This window comes from Pseudorca crassidens, chromosome 10 (assembly GCF_039906515.1).
Source record: "Pseudorca crassidens isolate mPseCra1 chromosome 10, mPseCra1.hap1, whole genome shotgun sequence".
In the NCBI taxonomy this organism is placed as follows: domain Eukaryota; kingdom Metazoa; phylum Chordata; class Mammalia; order Artiodactyla; family Delphinidae; genus Pseudorca; species Pseudorca crassidens.
The window spans coordinates 43,924,527-43,940,592 of NC_090305.1; positions in this window are offsets into that span (position 1 = coordinate 43,924,527).

Here is a 16,066-nt window from a genome sequence, read left to right on the forward strand (position 1 = left end):
TTGTTAGTATTTTACTGAGGATATTTGCATCTATGTTCATGAGAGATATTAGTTTTCTTTTCTTGTAATGCTTTTGTGTGGTTTTGATAGAAGGGTAATGCTGCCCTCATAGAATGCATTAAGAAGTATGCCCTCTGCTTCTACTGAAAAAAAAGTTTAGAGAATTGGTATAATTTCTTCCTTAAATGTTTGGTAGAATTTACCAGTTAATCTAGTTGAGACTGGTGCTTTCTATTTTAGAAGGTTATTAATTATTGAGTCAATTTCTTTAATATATATAGGTCTACTCAGATGGTTTATTTCTTCTTGTGTGAGTTCTGGCAGACTGTGTTGTTCAAGGAATTGATTTATTTAGGTTATCAAAATTGTGGGCATAGAATTGTTCCTAGTCTTTCTTTATTATCATTTTAGTGCCCACAGTATCTGTAGTGATGTGCCATCTTTCATTTCTGTTATTGACAATTTGAGTTTTCACTTTATTTTATTAGTTAGCCAAGCTAGAGGTTTATCAATCTTATTGATCTTTTCAGAGCACCAGCTTTTGGTTTCATTGCTATTATTTGGGGGGAAACTGTTAACTGTTAGATAATTTAAGAATAAGAAAAATAAGTTTTATAGTTTACTTTCACTTATTCCTTCTTTGATGTTCTTTCTTTGTATAGATCTAAGTTTCTGACCTATAACGTTTTCCTTCTCTCTAAAAGAACTTTTAACGTTTCTTGCAAGACAGGTCCACTGGCAATAAATTCCCTCAATTTTTGTTTTTCTGTGAAAGTCTTTATATCTCCTTCACTTTTGAAGGATGACTTCACAGGGCACTGAATTCTAGGTTGGTTGGTGATGCGTATCGCTCAACAACTTAAATATTTCATTCTAGTCTCTTCTTGCTTGCATGGTTTCTGAGGAGAAGTCAGATGTAATTCTTTTCTTTGCTGCTTTATAGATAAAATATTTTCCCCCTCTGGCTTCTTTCAGGAGTTTTCCTTAATCTTCAATTTTCTGTAGTTTGAAAATATATGCCTAGTTGTAGGTTTGGGGAGTTTGAGGGGTTTGTTAGTTTCTGCATTTACCCTGCTTGGTGTTCTCTAAGATTCTTAGATCTGTGGTTTGGTGTCTGACATTAATTTGGGGAAATTCTCAGTCATTACTGTTTCAAATATTTCTTCTGTTCCTGTCTCTTCTCCTTCTAGTACTCCCATTCTCATATGTTAAACCTTTTGTAGTTGTTCCATTGTTCTTGGATATTCTGGTTTTATCCCCAGCCTTTGTTCTCTTTGCTTTTTGGTTTTGGGGCATTCTATTGAGACATCCTCAAGCTCAGAGATTCTTCCCTCAGCTATGTCCAGTCTACTAAAAGCCCATTAAAGGCATTCTTCATTCCGGTCACAACGTTTTCTATCTCAATCATTTCTTTTTGGTTTTTGTCTTAGAATTCCCATCTTTCTTCTTACATTGCCCTTTTGTTCTTATATGCTGTCTACTTTATCCATTAGAGTTCTTAGTATATTAATCATAGTTGTTTTAAATCCCCAGTGTGATCATTCCAGCATCTCTCCTTTATCTGAGTCTGGTTCTGATGCTTGTTCTGTCTCTTTAAAGTGTGTTTTTTGCCTTTTGGTATGTCTTGTAATTTTTCCTTGATAGCCTAGAATGATGTACTGGGTAAAAGCAACTGTTGTAGACATTTAGCAATGTATCAATAGTAGTGAGGTATGAGGGGAAGGGAAGCATTCTATAATCCTATAATTAGGTTTCAGTGTTATGTTTGTTTGGATTATGATTCCAGCTGATATCTAATGCAAAAACTGGAGAAAATGTAATTTAAAAAATAACAGGATCCATGTCAAAATGATGTCTGTTCTGACAGTATTTCATAGCAGTTGTGCTTCTCAATATAGCATTATTTTACTCCTTTGCCTATTAACTGCTTTGCTGTGGACAATTTTTTAAATCGTGCATAACAATTTCTCTTATGTATGAATGATTACCAAATATACAAGATTTTACACTGTGCCTCTCAATCTGCTTCCATTCTTTGGAATGAATTCCTTTCTATTGATCTATTTCTTATTTTGTTTGAAAGTATGGCCTAGTCTTGATATGCAGTGTAAATGACTTTTGTTGGAACTGAAGATTGTGCTTTCCAGTCCAGCTTTCCTCTAGCTCTGCTTTCAATTAAAGTTCAATTTTGCTCCATTGTTGGCCACAGTATGAGATGCATTATATAAAATCTAATTTGCATATACCGAAACATTAGAAGCACACCAGAGGCACTTCTTGTTATTTAAATTCTAAAATTATTCCCTTATCCCACATCTGGTGGGATCATGTAAGGTTCATTTTTTTCCTATCCTCTGAAATCCCCCTGTGAGCCATTAATGTTAGATGAAATCATCCTCAAAGACTCTGAAAGGAACTTTATCAAAGAGTCATACCTCTAGCATTGTGCTTTCTTGTTTTATTCACACATAAAAAAGTCAATATTCACATGAACAATTTAGCTTTACTTATTTCTACAAGCACAATGGCATTATATTTATACTTAAGAAAGTGAGAAGGATCAATGATTTCTTGGAATTCTCTCTGTCTCTCTCTCTCTCTCTCACACACACACACACACACACAGTCTCTCTCTCTCTCTCTCTCTCTCTCTCTCACAAAGCCTTGTATATATTCCATTTTGGTTGTAACCCCTGTGGTTGCACAAAGCAGAAACCCAAAACAAACAAATTTAACCAAGTGAAAATTCATTGGTTCAAATAACCAGAAATTCCAAGGGCAGATTTTCAGGTACTGATGACATAAGGGCTATAGGTACAAGCAGTATCTTCAGGCCTCAGTCTCAATCTCTCGCTACATTGGACTGGTTTGGATCAGGTGCTTATCCCTGAACCAACCCCTGTGGCCAGAGTGTGAAACCTGTCCATTGAACAAGTCTGGTCATGTAAATCTCCTGAATCCAAGCCCATCCAAACACTTTGACAGAGAGTTGGGAGGGGTATTTCCCATGGAAAGATCAAACTGATTGCCAGAAAATGGTGGTATATTGTGGGAGGTACACAAAATAAATATCCACTAAACTCTGTAGACAGTTTGGAGAATCAAGCATTCCTCCAAACCTGATCTGACTCTCAGCCCTCTTATTCAACTATTGTGCTTAAATAAACGAAATGATTCAGTCAAGAAATTAGGTCAGTGAAAAACATTTGAAAACTTGCACTGTGTTGAAACATAGAGACTCCAAGTATTTCTCTTTTCAAATGGTATGCTGTCATCACACATACCAATGCAGTAGGTCACCATAGTCATCATGCCAGTAAGAGGGTCAGCACCAATGAAAAAGAAGGGTTAATAATTCCAGTCACAATTGAGGCAACATATTTATCTCATCTATCTTCCAAAAGCCCACTAAAATGACAGTAAGAAAAAATAATTTTAAGAATAAACATGGTAGTACAAAGAGAATCATAGAAGAGATGACAGCAGAAAGATCTTGGAAGCTGGGAAGCAGATGGATAAGACTTGTGAAAGGTGAAAACTGGGCCGGCAAGGGGTATGGGATCCAGAAGCAAGTCAAATCAAGGCAGAATGGATGAACGCTAAGGGCTTCGAGTGGAGTTAAGGTGGGGAATCAAAAAGAAAAATCTGACAAAAGTTAGGCAGAGAAATAGACATCTAGACCTGCCTTCCAACCCAGAGTAGCCTGGGGGCTGGCCTTACAGCACTCGGGTAAAAGACAGGAGGTGTCGTCTCTGGAGGCGTTGAAAGAGAGACACTGAAACATGTGGGCCTCAGGAGAGGTGCATACTGAAAGGTGCATCCTTCCTCAAGAATTCTAAATTTGATTTTTTTAATGAGATAGAATTGACACTGTGTATGTTTAAGATGTATGTGTTCATTAGATACAGTCATATATTGCAATATGACTACCACCTTAAATTTGACCCTGGATTTCCAAGTTATTATGAAGGTATAGTAGTCAGGTAGAAGAATAGAAAATATTTTAAAATTTTCTTTTATCGACGTATAGTTGATTTACAATGTTGTGTTCATTTCTGCTGTATAGCAAAATTGATTCAGTTTATATATATATATATATATATATATATATATATATACATATATATTCTTTTTAATATTCTTTTCCGTTATGGTTTATCACAGGATATTGAAGATAGTTCCCTGTGCTATACAGTAGGACCTTGTTGTTTATCCATCCTATATAAAATAGTTTGCATCTGCTAATCCCAAACTCCTAATCCATCCTTCTTCCACCCCCTTCCTCTTGGCAACCACAAGTCTAGAACATATTTTATTAGCAATTTGTTAGCTCTATTTATGCTTTTTATGTTGATAGAAATGTAGTATGTGGGCTTCCATGGGTACTCTTGCCTCAGGTCCTACAAACAGAGTTCAAAACAAACAGGATAAAAGAACCTTGAGGAACACAGACAGTGTAGGGAACAGAAACAAACAAACAACAAGCCACACTGTAAATGACATACTCATAGTGATAGGAAGAGATGCTGTCCAAGAGGTGGAAGGAGCCTGAGCCCCTTCCAGTGGCTGCTTCTCCCTGGCCTGGGCAGAGCCACTGGCTTGAGTGAACAGAGGTCCCTCAGAGCATCCTGTGCTGCCTGTAAGAACATCCCTTTCTGGAGAGATCCCACATGAACGATTGGCACCACCTTCCATGCACCTTAGGGGATCCCATAGAGCTCTTGTGCTCATGGCAGAAACTATCCCCCCCTCCACCGACATTCCACTACTGTTAGGCCTGAGCCTGTGTCCCTCAGTCACTGAGAAGAACAGCACAAGAAACTCAGCCCAATGGTATTGAATTCCCTAAACTGCTTCTCCCACCCTTTGTTTCCTAGCTGTGAACCTCCACTCTGACCTCTGGAATATGGGATTAGATACAAATTCCATCACCAGCAAAACCCCTACATCGTCAATTTCTTCTCTGAAAATTCCCTTCACTTTCTGACCCTCAAAGAGACCTGGCTTCTCCTAAAGCTATAGCTTTCCACATGTCTGATGCAGGTGGTATCCGTTTTCCCTCCCATATCCCCTGCACCACGGGGCCTCCTAACCATTTCCATTTCTGTCTGCTCCTGCCTAACACCTCTCTGAAGTTCCTCTGAAGCTCAAGTGTTCACACTCCGTCAGCCACCACCTTTATTAGACTATCTCAAGGTCACTTCCCCTCATTCCATGAAGATCTTAGCACCTGGCTTGTGGTCCCTTTCTCTAGCACGAAACCAGCTGTAACATTTGGCATGTCAGTATGGAGATCGTCTACCCAACACCCTGGCTGCTTGGCTCCTTAAGTTTCCCTCCTCCAAGCAACAATTTCCTCAGCTCCCCTGCCCCCAGAACACTTCATCACAACTCTGCATCCATGCCCTGCTCTCTCACTTTGCCAGCTCTCTCAGCCAAACCCCATTTCCACTCACTCCACATGTGCACCTATGCAGTTGACCATGGCTGGAAGAAAATGAGATAACCAGGCTGACTGACCTTATTTAAATTTGGTATCAGTAACCACACTTGGGCCTTTAGTGCTGATTAGCGGAACGAACACCCTTCTTTCTTCCTTTTCCTCGCCTACTTTCCTAGGTTAATATTTCACCTTTTCAAACCCTTGTACACTGTTGGTAAGAATGTAAATTGGTGCAGCTACTATGGAAAATAGTAAGGAGGTTCCTCAAAAAACTAAAAATAAAGTTACCATATGATCCAGCAATCCCCTTCCTGGGAATATACCAAGATAAACCTCTAATTCAAAAAGATACATGCACCCCTATGTTCATAGCAGCACTGTTTATAATAGCCAAGACATGGAAACAACCTAAATGTCCATCAACAGATGAATGGATAAAGAAGATATGGAGAATGGAGCCTGCATTTCCACAGAGCTGGAACTCTTGGCTTGGGGTCTCTTCCCTCCACCATCACTGAACTGCCCCAGAGCCCGAGGGGAGGGTGGCCTCACTGAGGCTGCCGGCTCTGGAGGGGCCCCAGCAGCCGAAGCCATGAGAGTTCTGGGGACTGCAGGCCAGATCACTCATCCTGGGGTGAGCCAGCTGCCATGTCATGAGGACACTCAAGCAGCCCTAAGGAGACATCCATGTGACAAGGAACTGAGGCCTCCTACCTACAGCCATGCCACACCGCACAGCATGGGGGACCCTAGTTCCCCGACTAGGGATTGAACTCACACCGCCTGCACTGAAACCGCGAATTCCAAAGCACTGGACTGCAGGGAAGTCCCTGTCCTTTATTATAAAATGTGTGAGTACAAGAAGACCTCAGAGCTTCTGAAAGGCTCTTGGTGCTCCAGCCAGGTGTCTGGGCTGTGCTTCTGAGGTGGGAGAGACAAGTTCAGGAAATTGATCCACAAGAGACCTCCCAGCTCCACGAAATATCAAATGGCAAAAACCTCCCAGAGATCTCCATCTCAACACCAAGACCCAGCTCCACTCAATGATCAGCAAGCTCCAGTGCTGGACACCCTATGCCAAACAACTAGCAAGACAGGAACACAACCCCACCCATTAGCAGAGAGGCTGCCTAAAATCATAATAAGGCCAGAGACACCCCAAAACACACCACCAGATGTGGACCTGCCCACCAGAAAGACAAGATCCAGCCTCATCCACCACAACACGGGCACTAGTCCCCTCCAGCAGGAAGCCTACACAACCCACTGAACCAACCTTAGCCACTGGGGGCAGACCCCGAAAACAACGGGACCTACAGACCTGCAGCCTATGAAAAGGAGACCCCAAACACAGTAAGGTAAGCAAAATGAGAAGACAGAGAAACACACAGCAGATGAAGGAGCAAGGGAAAAACTGACCAGACCTAACAAATGAAGAGGAAATAGGCAGTCTACCTGAAAAAGAATTCAGAATAATGATAGTAAAGAGGATCCAAAATCCTGGAAATAGAATGGAGAAGATACAGGAAACGTTTAACAAGGACCTAGAAGAACTAATGAGCAAACAAACAGTGATGAACAACACAATAAATGAAATTAAAAATTCTCTAGAAGAGATCAATAGCAGAATAACTGAAGCAGAAGAACGGGTAAGTGACCTGGAAGATAAAATAGTGGAAATAACTACTGCAGAGAAGAATAAAGAAAAAAAAAATGAAAAGAATTGAGGACAGTCTCAGAGACCTCTGGGACAACAATTAATGCACGAACATTTGAATTATAAGCATCCCAGAAGAAGAAGAGAAAAAGAAAGGGACTGAAAAAATATTTGAAGAGATTATGGTTGAAAACTTCCCTAATATTGGAAAGGAAATAGTTAATCAAGTCCAGGAAGCACAGAGAGTCCCATACAGGATAAATCCAGGGGGAAGCATGCTAACACACATATTAATCAAGCTATCAAAAATTAAGTACAAAGAAAAAATATTAAAAGCAGCAACGGAAAAACAACAAATAACATACAAGGGAATCCCCATAAAGTTAACAGCTGATCTTTCAGTGGAAACACCCCAAGCCAGAAGGGAGTGGAAGGACATATTTAAACTGATGAAGGAGAAAAACCTACAAGCAAGATTACTCTACCCATCAAGGATCTCATTCAGATTTGACAGAGAAATTAAAATCTTTACAGAGAAGCAAAAGCTAAGAGAATTCAGCACCACCAAACCAGCTTTACAACAAATACTAAAGGAACTTCTCTAGGCAGGAAACACAAGAGAAGGAAAACACCTAGAATAACAAACCCAAAACAATTAAGAAAATGGTAATAGGAACATACATATCAATAATTACCTTAAATGTAAATGGATTAAATGCTCCCACCAAAAGACATAGATGGGCTGAATGGATACAAAAACAAGACCCGTATATATGCTGTCTACAAGAGACCCACTTCAGACTTAGAGAAACATACAGACTGAAAGTGAGGGGATGGAAAAAGATATTCCATGCAAATGGAAATCAAAAGAAAGCTGGAGTAGCAATTCTAATATCAGACAAAATAGACTTTAAAACAAAAACTATTACAAAACACAAAGAAGGACACTACATAATGATCAAGGTATTGATCCAAGAAGAAGACATAACAACTGTAAATATTTATGCACCCAACATAGGAGCACCTCAATACATAAGGCAAATACTAACGGCAATAACAGGGGCAATCAACAGTAACACAATATTAGGGGACTTTAACACCCCACTTTCACCCATGGACAGATCATCCAAAATGAAAATAAATAAGGACACACAAGCCTTAAATGATACATTAAACAAGATGTATTTAATTGATATTTATAGGACATTCCATCCAAAAACAACAGAATACACTTTCTTCTCAAGTGCTCATGGAACATCCTCCAGGATAGATCATATCTTGGGTCACAAATCAAGCCTTGGTAAATTTAAGAAAATTGACATTGTATCAAGTATCTTTTCCAACCACAATGCTATGAGACCAGATATCAATCACTGGGAAAAATCTGTAAAAAACACAAACACATGGAGGCTAAACAATACACTACTTAATAACCAAGAGATCACTGAAGAAATCAAAGAGGAAACCAAAAAATATGTAGAAAAAAATGACAATGAAAACAGGATGACCCAAAACCTATGGAATGCAGCAAAAGCAGTTCTAAGAGGGAAGTTTAGAGCAATACAATCCTACATTAAGAAACAAGAAACATCTCAAATAAACAACCTAACTTTACACCTAAAGCAATTAGAGAAAGAAGAACAAAAAAACCCCAAAGTTAGCAGAAGGAAAGGAATCATAAAGATCAGACCAGAAATAAATGAAAAAGAAATGAAGGAAACTAGCAAAGATCAATAAAACTAAAAGCTGGTTCTTTGAGAAGATAAGCAAAATTGATAAACCAGTAGCCAGACTCACCAGGAAAAAAGGGAGAAGACTCAAATCAATAGATTTAGAAATGAAAAAGGAGAAGTAAAAACTGACACTGCAGAAATACAAAGGATCATGAAAGATTACTACAAGCAACTATATGCCAATAAAATGGACAACCTGGAAGAAATGGACAAATTCTTAGAAATGCACAACCTTCTGAGACTGAACCAGGAACAAATAGAAAATATGAACAGTACAATCAGAAGCACTGAAATTGGAACTGTGATTAAAAATCTTCCAACAAACAAAAGCCCAGGACCAGATGGCTTCACAGGTGAATTCTATCAAACATTTGGAGAAGAGCTAACACCTATCCTTCTCAAACTCTTCCAAAATATAGCAGAGGGAGGAACACTCCCAAACTCATTCTACCAGGCCACCATCACCCTGATACCAAAACCAGACAAAGATGTCACAAAGAAAGCAAACTACAGGCCAATATCACTGATGAACATAGATGCAAAAATCCTCAACAAAATACTAGCAAACAGAATCCAACAGCACATTAAAAGGATCATACACCATGATCAAGTGGGGTTTATCCCAGGAATGCAAGGATTCTTCAATATATGCAAATCAATCCATGTGATAAACCATATTAACAAATTGAAGGAGAAAAACCATATGATTGTCTAAATAGATGCAGAGAAATCTTATGATAAAATTCAACACCCATTTATGATAAAAACCCTCCAGAAAGTAGGCATAGAGGGAACTTACCTCAACATAATAAAGGTGATATATGACAAACCCACAGCCAACATCATCCTCAATGGTGAAAAACTGAAACCATTTCCAATAAGTTCAGAAAGAAGACAAGTTTGCCCACTCTCACCACTCTTATTCAACATAGTTTTGGAAGTTTTAGCCACAGCAATCAGAGAAGAAAAAGAAATAACAGGAATCCAAATTGGAAAAGAAGAAGTAAAGCTGTCACTGTTTACAGATGACATGATACTATACATACAGAATCCTAAAGATACTACCAGAAAACTACTAGAGCTAATCAATGAATTTGGTAAAGTAGCAGGATACAAAATTAATGAACAGAAATCTCTTGCATTCTTATACATTAATGATGAAATATCTGAAAGTGAAATTACGGAAACACTCCCACTTATCATTGCCGCTAAAAGAATAAAATATCTAGGAATAAATCTACCTAAGAAGACAAAAGACCTGTATGCATAAAATTATAAGACAGTGATTAAACAAATTAAAGATGATACAAATAGATGGAGAGATATACCATGTTCTTGGATTGGAAGAATCAATATTTTGAAAATGACTATGCTACCTAAAGCAATCTACAGATTCAATGCAATCCCTATCAAACTACCACTGGCATTTTTCACAGAACTAGAATAAAAATTTCACAATTTGTATGGGAACACAAAAGACCCTGAATAGCCAAAGCAATCTTGAGAAAGAAAAATGGAGCTGGAGGAATCAGGTTCCTGGACTTCAGAATATACTACAAAGCTACAGTAATCAAGAAAGTATGGTACTGGCACAAAAACAGAATTATAGAGCAGTGGAACAGGATAGAAAGACCAGAGATAAACACACACACATATGGTCACCTTATCTTTGATAAAAGAGTCAAGAATATACAGTGGAGAAAAGACAGCCTCTTCAATATGTGGTGCTGGGAAAACTGGACAGCTACATGTAAAAGAATGAAATTAGAACACTCCCTAACACCATACACAAAAATAAACTCAAAATGGATTAAAGACCTAAATGTAAGGCCAGACACTATTAAACTCTTAGAGGAAAACATAGGCAGAACACTCCATGACATAAATCACAGCAAGATCCTTTTTGACCCACCTCCTAGAGAAATGGAAATAAAAACACAAATAAACAAATGGGACCTAATGAAACTTAAAAATTTTTGCAAAGCAAAGAAAACCATGAACAAGATGAAAAGACAACCCTCAGAATGGGAGAAAATATTTGCAAATGAAACAACTGACAAAGGATTCATCTCCAAAATTTACAAGCAGCTCATGCAGTTCAATATCAAAAAAACAAACAACCCAATCCAAAAATGGGCAGAAGACCTAAATAGACATTTCACCAAAGAAGATATACAGACTGCCAACAAACACATGAAAGAATGCTCAACATCATTAATGATTAGTGAAATGCAAATCAAAACTACAATGAGATATCATCTCACACCAGTCAGAATGGTCATCATCAAAAAAATCTACAAACAATAAATACTGGAGAGGGTGTGGAGAAAAGGGAACCCTCTTGCACTGTTGGTGGGAATGTAAATTGATACAGCCATGATGGAGAACAGTACGGAGGGTACTTAAAAAATTAAAAATAGAACTACCATATGGCCCAGCAATCCCACTACTGGGCATATACCCTGAGAAAACCATAATTCAAAAAGTATCCAGTACCACAATGTTCATTGCAGCTCTATTTACAATAGCCAGGACACAGAAGCAACCTAAGTGTCCATCAACAGATGAATGGATAAAGAAGATGAGGCTTATATATACAATAGAATATTACTCAGTCATAAAAAGAAACAAAATTGAGTTATTTGTAGTGAGATGGATGGAACTAGAGTCTGTCATACAGAGTGAAGTAAGTCACAAAGAGAAAAACAAATACCATATGCTAACAGATATATATGGAATCTAAAAAAAAAAGGTCTTGGAGAACCTAGGGGCAAGATGGGAATAAAGACACAGACCTACTAGAGAACGGACTTGAAGTTATGGGGAGGGGGTAGTGTAAGCTGGGACAAAGTGAGAGAGTGGCATGGACATATATACACTACCAAATGTAAAATAGATAGCTAGTGGGAAGCAGCTGCATAGCACAGGTAGATTAGCTCAGTGCTTTGTGACCACCTAGAGGGGTGGGATAGGGAGGGTGGGAGGGAGGGAGACACAAGAGGGAAGAGGTATAGGGATATATGTATATGTATAACTGATTCACTTTGTTATAAAACAGAAACTAACACACGATTGTAAAGCAATTATACTACAATAATGATGTTAAATAAAAAAGAAGAAGAAGATATGACACTTATATACAGTGTAATATTACTCAACCATTAAAAAGAATGGAACAATGCCATTTGCAGCAACATGGATGGACCTAGAGATTATCATACTAAGTGAAGTAAGTCAGATAGAGAAAGACAAATATCACATGATATTGCTTATATGTGGAATCTAAAAGACAACACAAATGCACTTATCTATGAAACAGAAACAGACTCACAGACACAGAGAACAGACTTGTGGTTTCCAAGGGGTGGGGTGGTGGGGGATGAATGGATTGGGAGTTTGGGATTGATTAGCAGGTGCAAACTATTATATATAGAATGGATAAACAACAAGGTCTTACTGTATAGCACAGGGAACTGTATTCAATATCTTGTAATAAACCATAATTTAAAAGAAAATATAAAAGAATGTGTATATATTTATGTATAACTGAATCACTTTGCTGCACACCAGAAAGTGACACAATATTATAAATCAATGATACTCCAATAAATAAATAAATAAAAATTTCACACATTTTCCTTTCTCCTCAAACCTTCAACATCTCCATCCCCATCCTTATCCTCAATTGATGTCCTTGCTTCTTATTTCATCAAATAAAGAGATATAGTCAGAAGAAGGTGTCTACAAGCTACTACCACCAAATCTCCTGGCCTCCTGCATCTGTGCCCATCCACTCTGCCTTTACTCTCATGAAAAACGGATGAGTGGTCCTAGCTCCACTCCAAGGCCAATTCCTTCCGTATTTATGAATTCCACACCCCCACCTACTCAAGAACAGATGTGCTGCAACTGCCCTCTCTCTATTCTGCATCATCAATTTTCCCTCAAATTAAAAATGAGGGTGGGTCAGGGGGAGAGGGAGAGGAGGTACAAACACGCTTGAACTCCTATCTGTCCCTAGCGGTCACTGCATCGTTCTGCCACCCTTTCAGCAAACTCACAAAACAGCATCTATACTAGTTGTGTCCAATTCTTTTCCTTCATCCTCCCTTGAATCCACTACAGTTAGACTTTGGCCCTTGTTACTCAATCAGAACAGCTTTTTCTGTTGTCAGTGAAATAGTACTCAGTCCTCATTTTACTCCCTCTAATTGCAGCATTGACACAGTTAATTCCTCCCTCTCCCCAGGAGCATTCTTCTCTTGGTTTCTAGGACTCTCTCTTAGTTTTCCTCCTAACCTTGCCAACCACTCCTCATCAGTCTCCTTTACTGGTTCCTCCTCACCTTCCCAATCTCTGAATGTTGGAATGTCCAGGATGCAGTCCTTGGAGCTCTTTTCTTTCCTTCTCTCTAAATGGCATGAGCTCTTTTCTTTCCTTCTCGCTAAATGGCATGGGCTATTGATCACTCCTAATTTATATCTCTAGTCCAGACCTTTCCTTTGAAATCCAGACTCATCTATCCAACTGCCTTATTGATAAATGAACTTGGATCTCTAATATGTATTTCAAACTTAACATGATTGAAACCGAGTTTTTTATCTCCCTCTCAACCTGGCTCTTCCTATATTGTCCTCGTCACAGTAAATGGCAACAATTCCCTTCCTATGCTTGGTCCTAAAACCTTGGATCCATTCTTGAGCCCTCAATTTCCTCAGCAACTATTGTCAGCTCTTCCTCTGAAGTATATTCAGAATCTGGCCACTTCTTGCTCTATTAGTCGGGTCCAATTTACCATCAACTCTTACCTGCACTATTGCAACAGCCTCCCAAGCATTCCTTCTATTTCACCATTGCTCTCCTATTGTCCCTTCTCCACCAGGCAGTCAGAGCCATAGTTTTTTGTTTTTTTAGGTTTTTTTTTTAAAATTGAAGTATAGTTGATTTCCAATGTTGTGTTAGTTTCAGGTGTACAGCACAGTGATTCAGTTACACATATATATATATACATTCTTTTTCATATTCTTTTCCATTATGGTTTATCACAGGATATTGAATATAGTTCCCTGTGCTATACAATAAAACCTTGTTGTTTATCCATCCTTATATAATATGTTGAACAGCTAATTGCAAACTCCCAGTCCTTCCCTCCCCTACCTCTCCTCCCCCTTGGCAACCACAAGTCTGTTCAGAGCAATAATTTCCAAGTGTAAAAGTCAGACCATGCCTTCCCTGTACTCAAAATCCTCCATGATTTCACACCCCTGATTCCTCTCTGACTTCACCTCTGATCACTCACCCCCTTACTCATCCCGATCCAGCCACACTGGTCTCCTTGACTTTCCTTAAATTTCCCATATCCCCACCTCAAGACATTTGTACTTTCAGTTTCCTCTGCCTGAAAAACTCTTCCCCAATATCACATCTTACTTCCTTCTTTCTAGTCTATTCACAAATCTCACCTTGCCTTTGAAACCTGTTTTGACTTCCCCTCTTGCCAGTCACTCTCAGCCTTCCTTGACTCTGCATTTTTCTTCAGAGACTTATCACTACCTGATTGACACATTGAATGTTTTTGATTGTGAGCTCCTTTTCGATTGTAAGCTCCTTAAGACAGAGATTTTGTTTGTTTATTCATTGCCAATTCTGTAGTGCTGAGAATAATACCTAGGACATAATAACTGATGCTCAATTAATATTTGTTGAATGAAAATGGTTGATTGAAATTAAGTTGAATCACCAAAATGAGAACAAAAGAAAACATCTAGAAAATGGAATCAAAATGCTGTTGAAAGTTAAAATATGACTGATGGAATTAAAATCTAGTAGACAAATTTGAAGATCGAGTGGAGAAAATTTTCCCAGGAAAAAAAAGAGACAGGAAATAGGAGAGAAAAGATGACAAAATAAAATGAGCTGGATAGAAAGGAAAATACCCAATACTGGGAATTCCAGAAAATGAGATAAGAGAAGAGAAGGAGAAGATGATCAAAGAAAGAATTCAATAAATTTCCCAGAATTGAAGGACATGTGTTTCCAGAATAATTTTTGCATCAAGGGAATACAAAATTACACAACACTCATGTAAAGATATTGGTCTATATCCAACAAAATATATATACATTTACCATTAGACCAAGCAATCCCACTCCAGGGCTGTATCCAAAAGAGATACTTGCAAATATGCCAAATGACATACGCACAAGGATAATTATTATAGAGTTATTTGTAGTAATAAAAGACTGATGACAATCCAGATGTTTATCAATAGGAGAATGATTGAATAAGCTATGTTATCCAGTTGTAAGTAAAAATTTTGATCATTAGAAGAAATGCAAATATGAATGGAAAATTGGATAATATTAAGGTAGTATTATTTAGTTTTATACAGGTAATAATGAAATCATAAATATGTTAAAAGAAAACTCATCTCTTAGAGAGGCATATTAAAGAATTTATGGGTGAAATAATGGATATCTTGCATTACCCTTAAAATATTCCACAAAAAAATTTAAAAGAAGGGGATGGATAAAACATGACAGGCAAAATGTTGTACTTGTTTAATCTATATGATTAAACATGATTGTATGTAGACATTCATTATACTATTATCTTTACTTTTGCATATATTTGGAAATTACTGTAATAAAAATATTTATCTCCAAACGCAATGGATTTTTTATTACCACCATTAATGTACATTATCCAAAAATTAGTATATACTAGAGACAAAATGAAAGTCCTAAAAGCTGAGAGGAAGAGAGAGAGAGAGAGAAGGTGGGGGAGGAGAGAGAAAGAGAGAACATATCACATAAAAAGCATCAAGAATTTAAAAAAAATTCAATCCATTAAAAAAAAAGAATTACAATGGCACTGGGCTCCTCAATAGCAAACTTGACCCCAGAAGACAATGAAGAAGTGCCTTCAAAATTCTGAGGAAACAACTCGCAGAATGGAGAAAATATTTGCAAATCATATAACTGATAAGAGACGTGCTCAAAATATAAAAAGAATTTCTACAATTCAACAATATAAAGACATATAACCCAATTAAAATACCAGCAAAGAATTTAAATAGGCATTTCTCCAAAGAAGATGTACAAATTTGAAAATAAGTACATGAAAAGATGCCCAACATCATTAGTCATTAGGGGATGCAAATCAAAACTACTTGAGATACCACTTCACATCCACTAGGTTAGCTATAATGAAAAAGACCATAACAAGTGTTAG